At 43.7% G+C, this 24,528-nt stretch overlaps 1 protein-coding gene and 1 long non-coding RNA gene across 2 annotated transcripts in view; one reads left to right on the top strand and one right to left on the bottom strand.

Annotated features, from left to right (window-relative positions):
• Positions 1-24,528, top strand: part of SYTL5 (synaptotagmin like 5) — a 169,380-nt gene that overhangs the window by 5,066 nt on the left and 139,786 nt on the right. The gene's annotated exons all lie outside the window — the stretch shown is intronic.
• Positions 1,053-20,901, bottom strand: LOC120994910. Its single transcript, XR_005777498.1, has 3 exons — positions 20,891-20,901; positions 12,642-12,657; positions 1,053-1,170 (listed from the first exon to the last, which is right to left on the bottom strand). It is a non-coding gene; the product is annotated as an uncharacterized LOC120994910 (long non-coding RNA).

Here is a 24,528-nt window from a genome sequence, read left to right as displayed (position 1 = left end):
TCTGTGATTTTTGGGCTGTCATCTTGGTACTTGGATAATTGGTTACTTTGAGGGACATCTCCACCAGGGGAAGATCAAAGTACTGGAAAGGCATTTGCAAACTTACCCATGATCCATACAGCCAGGTGGATGTCCTAGTCATGCAGGTTTGCAGTGACCCTGATGTCCAAACAAGTATCCATCCAGTCTTCAAGTAAATGCTAATACAATGCTTATCTAGATAAAGGTCGTATGACCCCTCTATTTGCGTCCTTGGGAATTTCACAGCTGGGAGATACCTCTTTGCATCCATTCCAAAAACCAGATCTGTTCTGAAGGAGGCACCGCTTGTAAGGGTACTATTACACAGCCTAATGTTGAGGCCGGGCAAGCGCTCACTGAACGAGGATAAACACGATGATCTGCGCTCGTTTGCATTGGCCTATTACACAGATCGATGCAGAGTATTTAGGAGAGGAATGATTGCTTATCCTTCCCTGATTAAACAGGACTACGTGCCGCCAATAATTAGGCCTTTTTTGTGCTGCATCATGGCTTACTCCTCTAAATGTGCTGACCTGGCCTCAATAGAGAAGATTTGTCTGTTGAAAGGGTGAGTGCTGCAGATTTTCTTCTGTGAAAGCAATGTTACGTTGCATGAAAGATGCAATCAGCCAACAAATGAGGGTTTGTTTGTCTGTCAGGTGATCTCCAGCACAATTACACAGGCCAATTATCCGCCACTGTGAATGTTAATTGGTCTGAAAATTGGGCAGTGTAATAGGGGCTAAAAGGGGTTTTCTGGTTTGCATCAGCATCCTTTAAAATAATAATTTATGAAGATAGCTGTAATTTTGTAAGTTTTTTCTTTTACCTTTATTGTTCCTATAGTCAAGTTCTGGACCATGTCCATCCAGCGCTTTCTTATTTCCTGTGATGCGATATCCATGGACATGTCACAGCAGCAACAGGGGCAGGGGTAGGGCAGTGTCTAGGTAACTAGCTGGATGGGAGGAGCTATAAACTAGCTGGGCGTTTTTAGGGGCGGTCCTGGACCTGTGGCAGAGAAAGGAGCATCATGGGTTTGGTTGGATACAGCAACAGGAAGTGCTACATACAGGATGGAAATAAAGCAAAGTGATTTGTTCACATGGTGAAAACAGGTCAGGAAAGTCCAAATAAAAAAAAAAACTTTGGGAGCATGTCCATGAGCTAAGCAGCCACATGAGCATATCCATTAAAAACCCCTTGCCCTTCAGGCAGACCCTTCCAACTGTTGCCGGTTAGCATATAAGAATGGATACTCCTCTCACAGAAGAAATGCTCACTCATTGGTTTAGTGGGTCACGCCTGTGTCCAGTGATTGGCTGACGGGGCATTTCCAGGCATTTTCTGCATGTCAAGATAGGAGGAGGTAGTAGAGAACAGTGGGGACCCAGCAGTGATGTTGAGTATTTTTTTATTTATTAATGTTGGCATCAACATGGATGAGGAGGAAGGCACAACTGGGGGCCATTATAACCAGTGGGGGCAAAAAAGGTCTGCATTATTTATACTGGGGGCACTGCAGGGGTTGGAGTTTTAGCTTAAAAACACAATGAAAATCATCCGTTTTTAATGGCGACTTTTCACAATCGTTAAAAATGGATGCAAAACATTAAAAATGGACAGAAAATAAATACACAAATGGTTGAAAAATGGCCATGAAAACTGACAGTTTGTTTTTAATGGAAATATTTTTAGTGTAATGTGAATATCGCCTTAAACAAGAAAACCTCTGTCTATGACATAGCTGATTATGCTTCCAGAGCAGGCTCCACAAGCTATGTAACCTCTCTCATCATCCCTGACATTCCTGTTTATCTTACCAGTGAATGCTGAATTTCTAATTACTGTAATTACATTTCTATGAAAGTAGTACCTCAGGGCTCATCCAAGTCATTCATTAGTTATATTAAATGAATACATATCATAAAGCATTAGAATAGGTGCAGTAATAGAGACTAGGACTACACAAACACTTCAGTGCCATGAGTGGTGTTCTGCAACAGTTTTATGGGTTTTGTTTTTATGGCGTTCCCTATGCAATAAAACTGACCTGTTACTTTCATTCTCCAGGTCAGAACGTTTACGGCGATATCACATATGCATAGTTTTTCTTGCATTTTTAATACTGAAAAAATCTGTCATTTTCATTATTACCCTTTTGTGGTGTATATTACTTTTTGATCACCTTTTATTTCATTTTTTGTGGAAGGTGAACCGACCAAAAAACAGCGAATCGTCAATTTTAATTTTATTTTCTGTTTCGCTGTATAGTAACATAGTAACATACTTTGTAAGGCTGAAAAAGGACATCTATCTAACCACCCAGCAAGTTGATCCAGAGGAAGGCAAACATTTTCCTCATTTTAGTAACTTTCAATAACTATAACCTATAATATTATTACACTCCAGAAATACATCCAGGCCCCTCTTGAACACTTTTAGTGAACTCACCATCACCACCTCTTCCAGCAGAGTTCCATAGTCTCACTGCTCTTACTGTAAAGAATCCTCTTCTATGTTTGTGTAGAAACTACTTTCCTCTAGATGCCGAGGATGTCCCCTTGTCACAGTCCGGGGTATAAATAGATGATGGGAGAGATCTCTGTACTGACCCCTGATATACTTATACACGGTTATTAGATATCCCCTCAAGTGTCTTTTTTCTAAACTGTATAACTCTAATTTTGATACTCTTTCTGGGTGCTGTAGTCCACCCATTTCAGTTATTACTTTAGTGACCCTCTTCTGAACCCTCTCCAGTTCTTGTTCTGTCTTGTTCACAGGAGCCCAGACCTGTACACAGTACTCCATGTGTGGTCTGATTAGTGATTTGTAAAGTGACTATGTTCTCATCACTTGCAACTATGCTCCTTTTGATACAACCCATTATCTTATTGGTCCTTTTCCATGTCAGTGTTACTCAGTGTATTACCATTTAGTATGTACTGTTGACTTGCATTATTCCTTCCTATGTGCATAACCTTACATTTGAAGGGTTAAAGGGGTTATCCAACCCCTATAATGCCCCTCAAAATGCCCAGGCACCTCATACAGGTTATAAGGTTATACTTACCCCGCTCCCGCGCACCCATGTTGCTCCTGATCCCCGTGAGACCACACTGCATCTCCCCGTCGTGCAGATAAAAACATCCGGGGACGAGGGGAAGGGGGATGAACCTTCCTTGCATTGTGGGTGATGCTAGGGAGGTTCGTCCCCTTCATGGCCCTCTATTGGCTAACTCCCCCGTGGATGTTTTTATCTGCACAACTGAGAGATGCGGCCATCAGGAGCAACGCTGGTGTTGGGTAGCCAGGTAAGTATAACTTGTATGAGGTTTTAGGGGGCATTATGGGGGTTGGATAACCCCTTTAAACCTTACCTGCCAATTCTCTGCCCATGTCTCCAATCTATCCAGATCCATCTGTAGCAGTATAGTGTCCCCTTTCGTGGTAATTACTTTAAACAGTTTAGTGTCATCTGCAAACATTTATATTTTACTGTACAAGCCTTCAACAAGATCATTCATAAATATATTGAAGAGAATAGGGCCCAATACTGACTCCTGTGGTACTCACACTAGTGATGATGACCCAATCTGAGTGTGTACCGTTAATAACCACCCTTTTTTCTATCACTGAGCCAGTTACTTACCCACATACAGACATTTTCCCCCAGTCCAAGCATTCTTATTTTATGTACTAACCTTTTATGTGGTACAGTATCAAATGCTATGGAGAAGTCAAGATCTACAACATCCATTGATTCACTACAGTCAAGTCTAGAACTTACCTCCTCATAGAAACTGATTAAATTAGTTTGACATGACCGATGCCTCATGAAGCCATTCTGATACGGCGCTATGTGCTTAGTTTCATTGAGGTACTCCAAGATAACATCTCTTAGAAAACCTTCAAACAGTTTACCCACGACAGATGTTAAACTTACTGGCCTATAGTTTCCAGGCTCTGTTTTTAACCCCTTTTTTAATATTGGCACCACATTTTCTAAGTGCCAATCCTGTAGAAAGTTCCCTGTCAATATAGAGTCCTTAAATATCAGAAATAAGGGTCTGTCTATGACATTACTTAATTCTCTTAGGAATCTTCCTGGCGATTTGTCTATTTTATCCTTTTTAAGATGCCGTTGAACTTCTTCCTGAGTCAGACACGCCCATGGGAAATTTACTTTTACACTCTGCATTTCATCTGACTGTTTATTTTCCTCAGTGAATACAGTGAAGAATTTTTTTTTTATAGTTTTTCCTTCTCATTACTCTCTTCAGCTCCCCCCTCATCACTATGTAAAGCTACAGAGGCAGACAGAGATCAGACACAGCTACTTCTACTTTTTACCATTTAAATAATTGAAGAACATTTTAGGGTTAGTTTTACTCTTTTTGGCAATTTATCTCTCTGTCTCCAGTTTCGCTGCTTTTATTTGTCTTTTACGTATTCTATTTTATTCCTTATACTTTTTCAATGCTTCCTTGCTACCCTCCTGTTTTAGTGATTTAAATGCTTTCTTTTGTCATTTATAATATTGCTTCCTTTACATTTCTATTTATCCACATTGGTTATTTCTTGTTCCCTACCCTTTTATTTCTACCTCCCTGAACAAACACTCTTTTGAATGACAGTTGGAAGGTTATTACTTTGTGGTCATTATTTCCAAGGTGTCCCCCAACCTGCACATCTGTTGTTCTGTCAGGTCTATTGGTTAATACTAAGTTTAGTATGGCTGTCCCTCCAGTCAGGTTCTGAACCAGTTGGGAAAAGTAGTTATTTTTGGTTATTGCCAAGAACATGTTTCTTTTATGAGATCTACAGCTTTCCGTTTCCCAGTATATATCTGGGTAGTTGCAGTACCCCATAATAACGACCTCATTATGATTTATGGGATAAATATTTGAAAGTATGTATTTTTATTTTGATTTGGGGGAAAGAGGGGTGATTTTAAATTTTTATATTTTTTATTTTTTTATATTTTTTTAAAACTTTTTTTTTACAATAGGAAACTACACTGAACAAAAATATAAACACAACACTTTCAGTTTTGCTCCTATTTTCCATGGGCTGAACTCAAAGATCTGAAACATTTTCTACATACACAAAAGACCCATTACTCTCAAATATTGTTCACAAATCTGTCTAAGGCCTCATGCACACGACCGTATTTTGTTTCCGTGTCCGATCCGTTTTTTTTGCGGATAGGATGCGGACCCATTCATTTCAATGGGTCCGCAAAAAACGCGGACAGCACACCGTGTGCTATCCGCATCAGTATGTCCGTTCCGTTGCTCCTCCAAAAAAATAGTGCATGTCCTATTTGCGGACAAGGATAGGCATTATTACAATGGATCCGCCAAAAAAACAGATCCGCAAAAAAAACTGATCCGTCATCCTTTTTTTTTTGCGGATCCGCAATTTGCGGACCGCAAAACACATACGGTCGTGTGCATGTAGCCTAAATCTGTGTTGGTGAGCACTTCCCTTTTGCCGAGATAATCCATCCCACCTCACAGGTGTGGCATATCAAGGTGCTGAATCGACAGCATGAATATTGCACAGGAGTGCCTTAGACTGCACACAATAAAATGCCACTCTGAAATGTGCAGTTTGATCACATAGCACAATGCCACAGATGTTGCAACATTTGAGGGAGCATGCAATTGGCATGCTGACTGCAGGAATGTCTACCAGAGCTGTTGCCCATGCAATAAATGTTCATTTCTCTACCATAAGCCATCTCCAAAAGCGTTTCAGAGAATTTGGCAGTACATCCAACCGGCCTCACAACTGCAGACCACATGTAACTACACCAGCCCAGGACCTCCACATCCAGCATGTTCACCTCCATGGTCATCTGAGACCAGCCACCCAGACAGCTGCAGCAACAATCGGTTTGCATAACCAAAGAATTTCTGCACAAACTGTCAGAAACCGTCTCGGGGAAGCTCATCTGCATGCTCGTCGTCCTCATCGGGGTCTGAACCTGACTGCAAATGCTCTCATTCGATGGTGTCTGGCACGTTGGAGAGGCGTTCTGTTCACGGATGAGTCCCGGTTTTCACTGTTTAGGGCAGATGGCAGACAGCGTGTGTGGCGTAGTGTGGGTGAGCGGTTTGCTGACGTCAACGTTGTGGATCGAGTGGCCCATGGTGGCGGTGGGGTTATGGTACGGGCAGGCGTATGTTATGGACAATGAACACAGCTGCATTTTATTGATGGCATTTTGAATGCACAGAGATACCGTGATGAGATCATTGTTGATGTTGATACCGTGATGGCCCATTGTTGTGCCATTCATCCACGACCATCACCTCATGTTGCAGCATGATAATGCACGGCCCCATATTGCAAGGATCTGTACACAATTCCTGGAAGCTGAAAACATCCCAGTTCTTGCATGGCCAGCATATTCACCGGACATGTCACCCAGTGAGCAAGTTTGGGATGCTCTGGATCGGCGTATACGACAGCGTGTTCCAGTTCCTGCCAATATCCTTCAACTTTGCACAGCTATTGAAGAGGAGTGGACCAACATTCCACAGGCCACAATCAACAACCTGATCAACTAACTGTATGCGACGGAGATGTGTTGCACTGCGTGAGGCAAATGGTGGCCACACCAGATACTGACTGGTTTTCTGACCCCCCCCCCCCCAGTAAAGCAAAACGGTGCACATTTCAGAGTGGTCTTTTATTGTGGGCAGTCTAAGGCACACCTGTGCAATATATTTGCTGTCTAATCAGCACGTTGATATGCCACACCTGTGAGGTGGGATGGATTATCTCGGCAAAGGAGGAGTGCTCACTAACACAGATTTAGACAGATTTGTGAACAATATTTGAGAGTAATGGGTCTTTTATGTATGTAGAAAATGTTTCAGATCTTTGAGTTCAGCTCATGCAAAGTGGGAGCTAAACCGAAAGTGTTGCGTTTATATTTTTGTTCAGTGTATAACAAGCAATCACCAGATTGCTTTTCTCATAGACTCCAATTCATTAGCACTGGAGTCTATGAAAATGTTACTACAGTATGTTCCTATTGAGCCCTACCACAGGCAGGGGCTTCATTGGAACAAATGTGCAGCAGACTCTTATCATTCAGGAATACGGAGGGTGGCGCACGCACACTCTGGCTCCCCTAATCCTCAATAGGGGGAGCTGGGTTTTTGCGCTTGCAGATTCCGTGTTCACGTTTCACACAGCATCTGAGGGGTTAAAAGTATGCGATCAACATTATTGATGATCACATACATTAGTCCGGCGTGTCAGCCGCACTCATGAGCAAGCTCCATCTTTAAAGTCCTGATCAGTGCCGTACATGTACGGTGCTGGTCGGGAAGGGGTTAAATATGTTATAAGTTCATTGTACAGCAAAAGTGCTACTAAGGAAATGGAAGTACTTTCCCTTGACAACCAATCAAGTCACTGCTTTCGATTTTCAGAAGCTCTCTGATATCTAGGGGTGGAACATGAGCAACTGTCTCTTTTCTCGTTGTCAGCCAGGCCTGGAAAGACATAAATTACAAGTACTCTGCGTCATCTGTTACCAAGCAACATAATAAAAACATATCCAGGTCACTCTTTAGGCTCATGAATATGGTAGACCTCTGTGTACATAGCCTGCATGGAGGCTTCTTACAGACACTATGCATAGCTGCCAGCAGTCCTGAATTTGCAGGTACTGTCTCAATTTTTTTTAGAAAGTCCCAGCAAATTCAGGCTGCCAAAATAGGTGGGGATTATGTAAGCTCTGTCCATAAGTGGTTGTTCCTTGGGTAGGGCTTATGTACCCCATATTTGCCACCTACAGGTTGGTAAGAATGCACCATGTGCCACCATACTAGCTCTATCTGGTGCAGGGCTGTTGGGGTCAGTGGTGTTTTTATTTGCAGAGTTTTTCACTCCCAAAATGCAATGCTTCCTTTTGGAATTCAACAGATAAACTGTCTGAATGTCCCTGTATGACATCAGATGCTGATGCCGATGCCTAAGTACAGTCGTGGCCAAAAGTTTTGAGAATGACAAAAATATTAGTTTTCACAAAGTTTGCTGCTAAACTGCTTTTAGATCTTTGTTTCAGTTGTTTCTGTGATGTAGTGAAATATAATTACACGCACTTCATACGTTTCAAAGGCTTTTAGCGACAATTACATGACATTTATGCAAAGAGTCAGTATTTGCAGTGTTGGCCCTTCTTTTTCAGGACCTCTGCAATTCGACTGGGCATGCTCTCAATCAACTTCTGGGCCAATTCCTGACTGATAGCAACCCATTGTTTCATAATCACTTCTTGGAGTTTGTCAGAATTAGTGGGTTTTTGTTTGTCCACCCGCCTCTTGAGGATTGACCACAAGTTCTCAATGGGATTAAGATCTGGGGAGTTTCCAGGCCATGGACCCAAAATGTCAACGTTTTGGTCCCCGAGCCACTTAGTTATCACTTTTGCCTTATGGCACGGTGCTCCATCGTGCTGGAAAATGCATTGTTCTTCACCAAACTGTTGTTGGATTGTTGGAAGAAGTTGCTGTTGGAGGGTGTTTTGGTACCATTCTTGGCTGTGTTTTTGGGCAAAATTGTGAGTGAGCCCACTCCCTTGGATGAGAAGCAACCCCACACATGAATTATCTCAGGATGCTTTACTGTTGGCATGACACAGGACTGATGGTAGCGCTCACCTTTTCTTCTCCGGACAAGCCTTTTTCCAGATGCCCCAAACAATTGGAAAGAGGCTTCATCGGAGAATATGACTTTGCCCCAGTCCTCAGCAGTCCATTCGCCATACTTTCTGCAGAAGATCAATCTGTCCCTGATGTTTTTTTTGGAGAGAAGTGGCTTCTTTGCTGCTCTTCTTGACACCAGGCCATCTTCCAAAAGTCTTCGCCTCACTTTGCGTGCAGATGCGCTCACACCTGCCTGCTGCCATTCCTGAGCAAGCTCTGCACTGGTGGCATTCCGATCCCGCAGCTGAATCCTCTTTAGGAGACGATCCTGGCGCTTGCTGGACTTTCTTGGACGCCCTGAAGCCTTCTTAACAAGAATTGAACCTCTTTCCTTGAAGTTCTTGATGATCCTATAAATTGTTCATTGAGGTGCAATCTTAGTAGCCACAATATCCTTGCCTGTGAAGCCATTTTTATGCAGCGCAATGATGGCTGCACGCGTTTCTTTGCAGGTCACCATGGTTAACAATGGAAGAACAATGATTTCAAGCATCACCCTCCTTTTAACATGTCAAGTCTGCCATTTTAACCCAATCAGCCAGACATAATGATCTCCAGCCTTGTGCTCGTCAACATTCTCACCTGAGTTAACAAGACGATTACTGAAATGATCTCAGCAGGTCCTTTAATGACAGCAATGAAATGCAGTGGAAAGATTTTTTTGGGATTAAGTTAATTTTCATGGCAAAGAAGGACTATGCAATTCATCTGATCACTCTTCATAACGTTCTGGAGTATATGCAAATTGCTATTATAAAAACTTAAGCAGCAACTTTTCCAATTTCCAATATTTATGTAATTCTCAAAACTTTTGGTCACGACTGTACATTCACCTCAATGGCAGTACAAAACAGAGCCATAATACAGCCTTTTGAGGGGCTATTTGTTATAGTAGTCATGCTCCTCTAATACTTTAGGATATATAATTACTGTCGTATTTCGCATACATGTGCCTCAGTGATTCAGCACATTAGCTCATTATTCCAATGTCTGCCTTTGGGTTTTTATATATTAATTACAATTAAATTATGATTATAGAGACATTATTATCACAACGGTGCCATGAAGATGGCAGGCAGGAAATATAATGAGAGAATTTTCTTCCATCCCGCTGTTTGGATAGGAGCTAATTGTGAATGTAGACAGTCTAATTAAAAATGTATTGCTACAGTGGAGCTAGAAGAGATCAGGCTTTAATCTACATCTTCAACTGGATCCATTACAGTGGACCTAAACTTTTATTTTTCTTAATTCAGTAGTATAGGTGATAATAGTAAACTTTGTAATATATATAATTAACCCCTTAAGCACCTTGCCTTTTTTCATCTTAAGGACCAAGCCATTTTTTGTAAATCTGACATGTGTCACTTTATGTGGTGATAACTTTAAAACACTTTTACTTATCCAAGCCATTATGGCATTGTTTTCCCGTCACATATTGTACTTCATGACAGTGGTAAATTTGAGTCAAAATGTTTAATTTTTATTTATAAAAAAATACCAAATTTACCAAAAATTGGGAAAAATTCGCAATTTTCAAAATTTCTATTTCTCTGCTTTTAAAACAGATAGTGATACCTCCTAAAATAGTTATTACTTTACATTTCCCATATGTCTAATTCATGTTTGGATAATTTTGTAAATGACATTTTCTTTTTTTGGGACGTTAGAAGGCTTAGAAGTTTAAAAGCAAATCTTGAAATTGTTCAGAAAATTTCCAAAACCCAATTTTTAAGGACCAGTTCAGGTCTGAAATCACTTTGGGAGGCTTACATAATAGAAACCACCCATAAATGGCCCAATTTTAGAAACTACACCCCTCAAGGTATTCAAAATTGATTTTACAAACTTTGTTGTCCCTTTAGGTTTTCCACAAAAATGAAAGGAAAATGGAGATAATATTTCAGATTTTCACTTTTTTGGCAGATTTTCCATTTTAATCCATTTTTTACAGTAACAAAGCAAGGGTTAACAGCCAAATAAAACTCAATATTTATTACCCTGATTCTGTAGTTTACAGAAACACCCCATATGTGGTCGTAAACTGCTGTACGGGCACACGGCAGGCCGCAGAAGGAAAGGAATGCCATATGGTTTTTGGAAGGCAGATTTCACTGGGATAATTTTAAGTTGCCATGTCACATTTGAAGACCCCCTGATGCATCCCTAGAGTAGAAACTCCAAAAAAAGACCCTATTTTGGAAACTATAGGATAAGGTGGCAGTTTTGTTGGAACTATTTTAGGACACATATGATTTTTGGTTGCTGTTTTGGCACCGTTTTTATTTTTTGTTATTTACAGTGTTCATATGACAGGTTAGATCATATGGTATTTTTATAGAGCAGGTTGTTACGGACGCGACAATACCAAATATGATTTTTTAGTGTCTTCATATTCTGAAAGCCATATTTTATTTTATTTTTTTGGGGGCGACTGTCTTAAGTAGGGGCTCATTTTTTTGGTATGAGATGACGGTTTGATTGGTACTATTTTAGGGTGCATATGACTTTTTGATCGCTTGGTATTACACTTTTTGTAATGTAAGGTGACAAAAAATGGCTTTTTTGACACCGTTTTTATTAGATTTTTTTTACGGTGTTCACTAGAGGGGTTAGGTCATGTGGTATTTTCATAGAGCAGTTTGTTACGGACGCAACTATACCTAATATGTCTACTTTTTTTGTTTATTTAAGTTTTACACAATAACCTCATTTTTGAAACAAAAAAAAATCATGTTTTAGTGTTTTCATATTCTGAGAGCCATAGTTTATTTTTTATTTTTTGGGCAATGTTCTTAGTTGGAGTCTCATTTTTTGCGGGATGAGATGATGGTTTGATTGGTATCATTTTAGGGTGCGTATGACTTTTTGATCGCTTGGTATTACACTTTTTGTGATGTAAGGGGGACTTTAACATTACAGGGTCTGATCTCTGTTTCAATGCAGCACAATACATCTGTATTGTACTGCATTGACTATCAGTGTATTATACAGTGTAATACACTGATAGTTTGCCTATGAGGCCCAGCCTGGGCCTCATAGGCCTCCGTACATGCCGAGCCCTAAGGCCTTGGAATGGCTTGGGGCTGCCATGGCAACCATCGGGTCCCCGCCACCGCACCGCGGAGACCTGATGGCTAGGGAGAGGGAGCACAAACCTCCCATATGCCGCAGTCAGCGCTGACCGCGGCATGTGAGGGGTTAATCCACCGTCATCGGCGTTATCACTGATGCTGGTGGATGCAGCAGGGATCTGACTGTCAGTAACAGCCGGATTCCTGCTGCTGATCGTGGCACCGCACGTGGAGGAAGAGAAGAACCGCAGGACGAGAATGCTCGCCCTGGGGCGCAAAGTACCGGCCCTTTAGGACGAGCATTCTCGTCATTCGTCCTTAAGGCGTTAAAGAAAAGTGTCTGTTTCTACTTATTTCCCAAGCCCTTTCCTGCCACTGTCTTTGAAATGACTGAGCAAATTTGTACCAGGAAGTCTGCACGCTTAATGGGGAGGGGAGGACTAGCTGCAGAGGCAGACAGAGACCAGACACAGCTACATCTTGTTTAGTGATCTAGCTTCCCCAGAACTGGATTAGTCTAAGTGCTTAGCAGCGTTATGATACTGGTATTTTGTTCTGGCTTAGGAAAAGAATACCAGAGCTGTCGTATCTGACATATGCCAGACACTGGTGACACCTGACTAGTGTTGATCGAGCACCAAAGTGCTCGGGTGCTCTGGCCCAACACATCGTGATGCTCGGAGTATAATGGAAGTCAATGGGAGACCCCGAGCATTAAACCAGGCACCCCCTGCTCTGAAGAGGAGACGGTGTCTGGATTACAGGAAAAGGTTAGAAATTGATAGAAAAACCACCAAAATGGTTTGAAAACAGCATGGGGAGGATATCTGGATGCATCTTGGACTCCTATTACCTATGACATACAATAGACAACCACACAAAGGCTATATGCCAAAAGCTGGGTATGTGCAAGCCAACAATCTATCCATGAGACAGATACAGTCAGCACACCTTACAATGGCAGCCTTTTGCACTATGAGACATTCAAAACCAGCTCTCATCTGACTGAGAGCCAGTAAGTCTCAAAGTTGCTTCATATATGTTGGATAGCTTGGGTGGACCTGCGCACCTAGATCAATATCATTAGGGTGACAAAAAGTTTTCTGATTGTCCTAACATAATATTCAATAACCTTTCTTTGCAGTTTTGTCATGTAAACTCATTTGCATAAGCATGGGCATATGGGAAAGACATGCAAATGAGCAGAATCTGCCTTGTTTTTCAGCTGAAAAACCATTTGCATGGAAAATTCACGATAAAAATTCGCGATTGCAATATTTGCAATCTACACTACTCATGAACAGCGCCATCTATTGGATTCATAGTCTTGTCATAAGGATAACCCCTTTAAGTATAATGTGGTTCAGCAGAGATCCGACTGCATTCTTGCAAAAATGCAGAGAATCGGCCGGACACAAACTGCTGCATGCTGTGGTGTGTGTCCGGCCAATTCCCACCATTCTCTGCAGGATCATTCGGCCAGATCTCTGTGCTTCAGATGTGAAAGTAGCTGTAGCCTTATCAGGTGAAGAATTATCCAGCCATTTCTGGTCTCTTTGCCCTGTCTGCTGTAAGCTGATCTCTCCTATGAACAAACTTCTGAGTACGGCTTTGATCAGTCAGTTCAGACTGAGGGGTGTAGAAACAGGCACTTTGCATTAATAAAATATATTACAAAGGTGACTATTTTCACATATACTATTGAATTATGAAAAATAAAAGTTTAGGTACGCTTTATTTTAAGTCATTTGCCGAAGGACAAGAGTAATTACGTTTACAGTTAATAAAATGCACATATCTTCCATGAAAACAAAAATAATCATGACATGCTGTGCGATCATAGCTTTTAAGAGAGAATTTGTCGACTGGCTGAAGTGCCATGCCATGTAGCTACTCACCATATTGCTGTACAGGGTTCATACACATGTCGTTCTTGTGTGTATGATCCCTAAGGCTACATTCACACTATAGTGAAAAAAGGATGTCAAAAACTGCAAAACGGTTTATTTTTAAATCTGCCTTTTCATGGATGCCTTTCGGAAAGTGGGCCATTGAAAATGCCCCCCCATTGAATTTCATAAGGGCTGTCCGTCCATAAAAATAGACAAAATAGGATGTGCTGTTTTTTTTTTTTTTTTATGGCCCTTATTCACAGCCTGTTAAAAACTAGAGAAACTTGGCCTTGCCTCTAGTTGGAGGTACCTCTTACCGCTAGAGGCCTTTAGTGTTATATGTTTGGGGGAGGGGTTCAGTTCTTATTAGAAAAATGATATACAGGAAAATATTGCTCATATAGCTTACTATTCTTGGTGGTATGATAAGTGCCTAAGCCTGTTTTCATTCGATCATGAATTCTGTTCTGCTTTTCAATTCATTATGTTCTTAAATGATTGTATCGCTTACGACACTGTACCATCTGGACTGTTGGATATTTTTTTCCTGATCTCAATAAAAATGTTTTAAAAAAAAAAACCTGCCAAGTGAATAGAACCATAGACTGCAATGGTTCTGAAAACGGCCACCTGACGGCTGATAAAAACAGCTACTTGTTTACTACTTATTCACAGATCCTGATCCCCAGACTGGAAGCCAGGGTCCCAATAGAGGGAAAGCAAAAACCAGAAATTACAGCAAAAAAAATCCCCTTAAAACTTAACTTTTAATAAGATCAATAAAAAAAAACAGGAAGTGAATAATTCAAAATTCCCCAGTTTTGACCCCATACCCTAATTTGTCTCCAGATGCCCTTGCCCAAAGTGTAACTTCCGTCCTGACAAGGGTGCAGGGGCGGACTGGGAACTTAAAGTGGCCCTGGAGAAAAAAAAAAAAGGTGACCGCGAATTGTAGCCGGGTCCAAATTAACAGAAGGCGGGCAACACAAGTAGACGGCCAGCAATACCATATTGTGGCATAAAAACCGCCCCTTCCAAGCCAAAGACCACAGTGCAACACAATAAACTGCCCCAGCAGAATCAAAATCCACAGTGCAGCACAAAGTAATGCCCCAGCAGTACAAAATACCTCCTCAGAAGCTGGCTCTCCGTGGTTGCCAGCACCAGCGGCCACATTCTGTTCTCCTACTGCAGTTGCCTCAGAATTACAGTACAGTTGAACTCAGGAATTAGGAGGGCACCGGTGGTCGACGGCCCGGTACATAACTAATTGACGCGTTAATAGACCTCAGCGTTAATAGACTCTGGAAGCGTCAGGTCATTACTTACCAGGTTGGTGGCCATGAAGAGGGCTCAGGGTGGCCCCCAGGGAAATTTCCCTGTAGATTATAATGCCAATCCGCCCCTGTATGGGTGATCCCACTGTCTTCAGATCTAACCCTTAATGACTCTAGTTATCTGCTGGGGTGTAATGTGTATAGTCTAGATATACTGTAGATAGTGGAGTCAATGTCAGGAGGGACAAAAGCAATAATACACCGTAAGTCTACAATGCTCTCTCAAATAATGTTCTCTCAAAGGTATAACGCCTATTATAATCACATATACACCACCATCCTTTGGCCCGATGCAAAGACAATACAACCTAATTCCTAATGGGTTTCTCCCCACCCACAACGTGGGGTTAATCAGGGGCTTCATAACACTACTTATGACAATGTAAAAAAAAATCATGTGGGTGAAGTATCAAACTGCTTGACACTAACGATATCTATTTGTATAGCTGACCCCCCCCCCCCAAATTTACCCCAATGTAGATAGATGTGGGGTACTCAGGGCCGTCTTTACCGCAGGGCAAAAGGGGCAGCTGCCCCGAGCCCAGTTGCTCCTGGGGGGCCCAAGGCCTTTGGGGTGTGCGGGCGGGCTGTGCTTACTACTATATTTTGTTGCCGCCGCCGCCCGCCGGCCATCTAACAGCACGGAGTCACGGTCCGGACTATAGAAAGAGACTAAGTGAGGAGGGGGCGGGGCCTGTGGCCGCTCTGCTGCCTGGAGAAATGTGCCATGGGGAGGACAGGGGGACAGTGTGTGCTTTCCTGCTACTACATCAACCCCCCCCCCCCAGGGATTTTGGGGGCCATTAAGGGTTGGACTTTAATTACTTGCTGCTGATGTTGAGTGTGCCAGTGCCACCAATCATATTCCCCTCCCCCCAGCACATCAGTTACCTTTAGGAGGGGGGGGATATGATTGGTGGCTATGTGCACACTCCGCATCATCCAACCCCTAATGCCCCCCAAAATGCCCGGTGGGGGGGGTGGTATGACAGGCAGGAGGGGCGATGTGTATGCAGGCCCTTGCCCTGCACTCGCTCAGCTGTGCTCGCATACATATCGTGCCCTGTGTCCACTGTCCTGTGCCCACTCTGCTAAAGCCTGGCATAGCCCAGCTATGCCCTGCTTTACCAAAGCAGACAGGCAGGAGCCGTGTGGTGATCATATTTATTGTATGTATGTGTGACTGTCCGTCCCTGTGTGTGTGTGTGTGACTGTCCGTCCCTGTGTGTGTGTGTGTGTGACTGTCCGTCCCTGTGTGTGACTGTCCGTCCCTGTGTGTGTGTGTGTAACTGTCCGTCCCTGTGTGTGTGTGTGACTGTCCGTCCCTGTGTGTGTGTGACTGTCCGTCCCTGTGTGTGTGTGTCTGTCCGTCCCTGTGTGTGTGTGACTGTCCGTCCCTGTGTGTGTCCGTCCTTGTGTGTGTGTGACTGTCCGTCCCTGGGTGTGTGTGTGTGTCCATCCCTGTGTGTGTGTGTGTGTGTGTCCGTCCCTGTGTGTGTGTGACTGTTCGTCCCTGTGTGTGTGTGTGTGTCCGTCCCTGTGTGTGTTCGTCCCTGTGTGTGTCCGTCCCTGTGTGTGTGTGACTGTCCGTCCCTGTGTGTGTGTGACTGTCCGTCCCTGTGTGTGAGTGACTGTCCGTCCCTGTGTGTATCACCATGCCCACAGTGTTCCTATGTCTTGACGCAGCTGCTTCAGAACGTTCTGTGCGGGGCAAGAAGAAGAAGATGGAAGAGGAGGCAGCGCCAGCATGGAGTCCGTGTGATAGACACAGGGAGGCACACTGAACACCTAAGGCCGGCCCTGGCTGCGCACCCCAGCGCCACCCCCCCCCCCCTTCCCCCCCCCCCCACATTCGGCGCTTTCCCTCAATATGACTGCAGGAGCCCAGGAGCGTGACCGAAAGTCACGTGACTGTCAGAGCTTCCGGTGTGCAGAGCAACGGCTCTCAGCTAGAAGAGAAGGAAGATGGCGTCAGCGGCTACCAAGCAGATAGCGACGGAGCAGGTGCCTCATCCCTTGTACATATAGATATATATACTGTATGGAGACCAACCCCGCCGCATGCTCATTTCCCGGGGCTCCGCCCTCTAAACAGTTTGTGTGTGTCAGGCACATGTCTGATGTCTCACCCTGCAGCTTTATAATCTCCTGTGTCATACAATAGAACGAACTGTAATCTGTAACGTCATATAGAGGGATGACGTCACTGATGTAATATGCCTCTCATATGTGGAGAGCGGTGATGTCCCAGATGTAATATATCACCTATATGTGGACAGCGGTGATGTCACTGATGTAATATATTACTTATAAGTGATATATTACATCAGTGACATCACCACTCTCCACATATAAGTAATATATTACATCAGTGACATCACCACTCTCCACATATAAGTAATATATTACATCAGTGACATCACTGCTGTCCACATATACCGGTAAGTAATATATTACATCGGTGACATCACCGCTCTCCACATATATGTGGAGAGCGGTGATGTCACTGATGTAATATATTGCCTATATGTGGACAGCGGTGATGTCACTGATGTAATATATCACTTATATGTGGACAGCGGCGATGTCACTGATGTAATATATCACTTATATGGGGAGAGCGGTGATGTCACTGATGTAATATATCACTTATATGTGGCGAGCGGTGATGTCACTGATGTAATATATCACTTATATGTGGAGAGCGGTGATGTCACTGATGTAATATATCACTTATATGTGGAGAGCGGTGATGTCACTGATGTAAAATATCACTTATATGTGGAGAGTGGTGATGTCACTGATGTAATATATCACTTATATGTGGAGAGCAGTGATGTCACTGATGTAAAATATCACTTCTATGTGGAGAGCGGTGATGTCACTGATGTAAAATATCACTTATATGTGGAGAGTGGTGATGTCACTGATGTAATATATCACTTATATGTGGAGAGCGGTGATATCACTGATGTAAAATATCACTTATATGTGGAGAGCGGTGATGTCACTGATGTGATATAACATTATATGTGGAGAGCAGTGATGTCACTGATGTAATATATCATTATATGTGGAGAGTTTTCATGTCACTGATGCAATACAGCGCTCCAGATGGCGACCAAAATGGTCGCCAATGCGCCTTAAAATTTGCAGATGGCGACAAGACTTGTCATAGGCTACAGGCCTGAGGTCTATTTGGTAGTGAAATCCCAGCGCAGGCAGGCGTGATGATGTCATCACGCCCGCCTGTGCCAGGACGCGGTGAGGTGTGCGCGTCTGCGTTGCACCATCCCTCGCCGTACCAGCAGCTAGTGAGCACCAGTGAAAGGACACAGGTGAGTATAAGATTTTCGCTTTTTTTTTAGGGTGTGGGCAGGGCCGGCGCCACCAGTAAGGCGAACTAGGCAGTCGCCTAGGGCGCCATTTAGCAGGGGGCGCCCGTTACGGCTTAAAAAAAAAAACGTTGGTTATACTTATAATTTAACTAGTTCGGGCGGCCGGCCGGCGGCGCCCCTCATGCTGTGCTGCGCCGCCTGAGCGGCTGAGGGTGAGCGCTTTGCAGCTCTAAAGAATCTCCGGCCGGGCGGCCTCCGGCTGCCGGCTCATCACATTCACAGTCACTGCTGTCTGCTGTCGTCTCATGTTCTCTCGTCGTCTGACTCCTACTAGTGAGTAGTGTAGTGGAGTGGTCAGTGACAGTGACTAACTACTGCGGTCTGCGACTGGCTCGCTGCGCCTGCTGTGCACAGTGCTAGCTTACCTTACCTGGCTGGCTGCTGAGGGTGGAACGGAGGCAGAGCTCTGCCGCCCTCCCAGGCTCCCTGAATGATCTTGGACTTGAATCGATTTGAACTGTCTGGACTGATCCCCCTGACCCCTCCCACCCTTGAGCACGTCACATGACACAGAGAGAGAGACAGGGGTGGAGGCGGAGCGAAGGAGGGAGAGAAGGCTGCACACTGAGCAGCACAGCCACCAGCAATTTGCCTCCCCCGACCCCCAGTGCGGCAGCAGCGCCTAAATTGCCTTCTCCTAAAGAGACAGTTCTTCTGGGAGTTGGACAGAAGTACAGAACAGAAGTGGGCTCCAGTCCAGACCATCCTACCTGGATTGGAGTGCAGGCTGCAGCAGGACAGGTGCAGCTGCTTTCTTCTTCCCCAGGACGGACGGATGGACCCGAGGGCGACATTGGTGAATTACTACCTACCGTGTGTTTGTCTCCAGGAGGACCAGTCCCCAGAGCCAGACTGCAGGCGAGACCAGCTTATCTTATTGTCCTGGACTGGTAAGTAGTCAGTAGACAATGCAATATGTTTATTATTTACTGTATTTTTTGCCTTATAAGATGCACTCCCCCCCCCCCTAAAGTGGGGGGAAAATGGCCGTGCGTCTTATAAAGCGCATTGCGGATACTTCGCTGGCCGCTATGCTGCACAGCGCGGCCAGCAAAGTATCAGTGTGGAGGGAGGAGGTGGGGACACTCATGGCGGGGCCCGGTGCAGTGACTCTACTCTAATACACCGGGCCCCGCAGCTGAGGAGGGTGCTGCCGGTCTGCGCCATCTTAATGCTATACATAAGGTACTACAGTAAGTACAGTACAGTAATTGCGGACCCATTCGGATTGAATGTACTTAACAGCTGCGGTGGGGCCCGGTGTATTAGAGTGGAATCACTGCACCGGGCCCCACCATGAGTGTCTCCACCTCCTCCCTCCACACTGATGCATCTGATGGGGGATCTGTAGGTGACACTTATGGGGATCTGTGGATGACATAAGTGTCATCCACAGATCCTCCCCCATCACAGTGCGTCATCCACAGATCCTCGCCCATCACAGTGCGTCATCCACAGATCCCTCCCATAACAGTGCGTCATCCACAGATCCCTCCCATAACAGTGCGTCATCCACAGATCCTCCCCCATCACAGTGCGTCATCCACAGATCCCCCCCATAACAGTGCGTCATCCACAGATCCCTCCCATAACAGTGCGTCATCCACAGATCCCTCCCATAACAGTGCGTCATCCACAGATCCCTCCCATAACAGTGCGTCATCCACAGATCCCCCCCATAACAGTGCGTCATCCACAGATCCCCCCCATAACAGTGCGTCATCCACAGATCCCCCCATAACAGTGCGTCATCCACAGATCATCTGATAAGGGGGGGGGGGGGCGGCAATTTTTATCTTGCCTAGGGCGGCAAAAATTCTTGCACCGGCCCTGGGTGTGGGAAGGCGGGATCCAGGGGGCCCAAGTAAATTCTTGCCCAGGGTCCAATCAATATTAAAGACGGCCCTGATTCCTTACTCCATCCCTGATTCCTTTCCTGCATAGGACAACAGGAATAACTCTGAAGTCATTTTTTCCAGCAACCCTCTGAGTGTGACAGCCTGTATCATCGTATTAATCACCAGAGTAGCGTCCAGATAAGTTGTCTCATATCTATGATCCTATGTGAGCTACTAGATATAACTGAAAACATATTTAGTATAGATCCTATATCAGCACACAAAGATAAGGAGACTGATTACGTACCCCCTGAGGGGCAAAGGGGTGAGCTTGCAAATAGGTATCATTAGTGTCAACCAGTTCAATACTTCACCCAAATGATTTTATTTACACTGTCATAAGTAGTAGGTATTTAAATTTATTTTGTGGGGTAATCACACCTAATATATACCACCATAGCATCTGATGAACCCCATGTTGTGGGTTGGGGGAAAACTTGTTGGGCTTAAAGGGAACCTGTCATCAACTTTATGCTGACCTCACTGAGGACAGCATAAAGTAGTGACAGAAATGCAGATTTCAGCGGTGTGTCACACATGAGCTAATAATAAGTGGTTGCCGAGAACCAGCTTTATAATCATTACAGCCCAGGCCTTTAACCGCTTAAGGACCCTGCCATGTTTCACCTTCCTGCCCAGGCCATTTTTAGCAAATCTGACATGTGTCCCTTTATGTGGTAATAACTTTAAAACGCTTTTACATATCCAGGCCATTCTGAGATTGTTTTCTCATCACACATTGTACTTCAAGACACTGGTAAAATGGAGTCAAAAAAATTCATTTTTATTTATAAAAAAATACCAAATTTACCAAAAAACTGAAAAATAGCAAATTTCCAAATTTCAATTTCTCTACTTTTATAATAGATGGTAATACCTCCAAAAATAGTTCTTACTTTACATTCACCATATGTCTACTTCATGTTTGGATCATTGTGAAAATTACATTTTATTTTTTGGGAACATTAGAAGGCTTAGAAGTATGGAAGAAAATCTTTACATTTTTAAGAACATTTCCAAACCCCAATTTTTTCATGACCAGTTCAGTCATGGAGTCACTTTCTGGGGCTTGCATATTAGAAACCACCCATAAATCACCCCATTTTAGAAACTACACCCCTCAAACTATTCAAAACTGATTTTGTTAACCCTTTAGGTGCCCCACGAGAATTTTATGAAACTGGGTATTAAATTTCAAAATGTCACTTTTTTTTAGCAGATTTTACATTTTTATCTATTTTTTCTGCAACACATCAAGGGTTAACAGCCAAACAAAACTCAAAATCTATTACCCTGAATCTGGAGTTTACAGAAACACCCCATGTGTGCTCAAAAACTGATGTATGGGCGCACAGCAGGCTTCAGAGTGGAAGGAGCACCATATGGCTTTTGGAGAGCGGATTTAGCTGGAATGGTAATTGGGAGCTATGTCGCATATGAAGACACCCTGAGGTGGCCCTAGAGTGGAAACCCCCAAAAAGTCACCCCATTCCAGAAACTACACCCCTCAAGGAATATTTCAAGGTGTGTAGTGAGCACTGTGACCCATCAACCCGCTTGGCTGTGAAAATGAAAAATGGCAATTTTTTCCAGAAAAAGTTGCTTTACACCCACATTTTTCACTTTCACAAGGGGTAACATGACAAAATGGACCCCACATTTTGTTCCCCATTTCCCCCCGAATATGCCAACACTCCATATGTGCTAAAAAAAAAATGATGTATGGCCGCACGGCAGGGCTCTAGATTCAAACAGCTAAATATGGATTTTGCTGACCTAAATTGGCAGACATGGATTTTAGGTCCCATGTCGCATTAAATAAATTCCTGAGGTCCCCAGAAATGAAAAACCCCAAGAAGTGACCCCATTTCAGAAAGAGCACCCCCGTACAAACATTTCAAGTGGTGGAAAGGGTACTTTTTAGCAAACAGGTGTCTCACAGAAGACAGAATTACTTGAGAGAAGCATTTCAAAGCACACATTTGTAAAAATGAAAAATTACTACTAGACCTCAATTTTTCACTTTCACAAGGGTTTGAAGGAGAAAATGCACCCCAGTATATGTTCCCCATTTTCTCCCCATTTTGCTAACACCCCATATGTACTCATAGCCTGCTGTATTGGCGCACAGCAGGCCTCTAGAGGCAAAGTGCAAAATATGTTTTTTGCAGGCCTGAATTGGCAGACATGGATTTTAGCTGCTATGTTGCATTAAAAAAAATTCTGAGGTCCCCAGAAGTGAAAAAAACCCAAGAAGGGACCCCATTTCGGAAAGAGAACCCCCGTACGAACATTTTAAGTGGTGGAAAGGGTACTTTTTAGCAAACAGGTGTCTCAAATAAGGCAGATTTACTTGAGAGAAGCATTTCAAAGCACACATTTGTAAAAATGGAAAATTACTAGCAGACCCCAATTTTTCACTTTCACAAGGGGTTGAAGGACAAAATGCACCCCAGTATATGTTCCCCATTTTCTCCCCATTTTGCGAACACCCCATATGTGCGCACAGCAGGCCTCTAGAGGCAAAGTGCAAAATATGTTTTTTGCAGGCCTGAATTGGCAGACATGGATTTTAGCTGCCATGTCGCATTTAAAAAATTTCTTTCGGAAACAGCATCCCCGTACAAACATTTTAAATGGTGGAAAGGGTACTTTTTAGCAAACAGGTGTCTCACAGAAAAGAATATTTAGTGGTTGTTGGAAAGTGGATATGCAAGTGAGGTGGACTAAATCAGATATAAAGTGGAAATATTATAGGGAGCATAAAGGATGAAATTAAATTAATATTCCATGGAAGAATGGTAGATTCTGAAGCAGTTCTGCATGCACAGGCCAGGTTTTTCAGGGCAGGTTTCGCATTGGAAAATGGTGTCTTTTCTTATCCCTCTTTTGTGACACACCCTGCATGTTTTTTGGGTCCTTCCCTTCCTTGCTGTCTTGGGGACTTGACCCGGAAAATGTTGCCCTGGTACGACACCACTTCCATAAGTACTGGGACCCTCCCCTGCCTGCATTTGATAAATTAGAGCCTTGATAACCACCTCTTGGAACTGAAGGAAAGTTCCTCTGTGGCCTGAAGATATAAATAGGATGTACGCATAGCACATTGCCATCTGTACAATGAGTACGGCCAGCTTTTTGTACCACACTTTTGTTTTTCGTGTGGCAGTTGGGCTTCATAAGTTGATCTGCAAGATCCACCCCTCCCATGTTCCTGTTGTAATCAAGGATGCAGTCTGGCTTGTTGACAGTGGTAGAGGTATCTTGTACAGCGGCAGGGGAACTGGCGCTAGTGGGAATGGTGGTCAGTACAAGGACGTCCCTCTTGTACTTAACCACCAGCATATTCTCATTGCGGAGAGCCCTACTTTCGCCCATTCTCAGTGGTTGCACTACCAGGGATCTAGGGATACCTCTCTGATTTTTGCATACTGTGCCGCAAGCCACAGTACACCTGGCAGTTAGGGACATGAATAGGGGTATGCTGGTATAATAGTTACTGGTATAATAGTTATCCATATAGAGGTAGTAACCCTTATCCAGCACTGGGTGCAGTAATTCCCACACAATCTTCCCACTAACTCCTAGGACGGGGGCATTCTGGAGGTTCTATCCTGGAATCTTTCCCTTCGTAAATGCGGAACTTGTGGGTGTGCCCGGAGCTAATCTCACAGAGTTTGTATATTTTTATGCCATACCTTGCCCGTTTGCTAGGCAGGTATTGGCAAAATCTAATCCTCCCATTGAACAATAATAGGGATTCATCTACACTGACTTTTCTCTGGGCTGCACACCTCAGCAAACTTGTTGCTGAAGTGGTCAATGACAGGCCTAAACTTGAACAGTCGGTCAAATGTTGGGTCGTTTTGGGTTGGGCATTGTGAATTCTCATTGTAGTGTAGGAATTTTCGGATTGATTCAAATCGCTTCCGGGTCATGGTCTGACTGTAAATTGGAGTCTGGTAGAAAATGTCAGAACTCCAATATTGCCTAACGTTTTTTTTATTTATTACACCCATATGTAGCACGAGTCCCCAAAACTTTATCATCTCTGCTGCATCTACTGGGGTCCAACCTAGGGGTCTATGGCGAACTAGGGTTCTGAGCAATGAATTGTTGGGCGTAGAAATTGGCTTGGGCCACCATTAAATTTACAAAGTCTTTAGAGAAGAT

Source organism: Bufo bufo, chromosome 3, assembly GCF_905171765.1.
Source record: "Bufo bufo chromosome 3, aBufBuf1.1, whole genome shotgun sequence".
NCBI lineage: Eukaryota > Metazoa > Chordata > Amphibia > Anura > Bufonidae > Bufo > Bufo bufo.
This window is presented reverse-complemented; position numbering and strand designations above follow the sequence as displayed.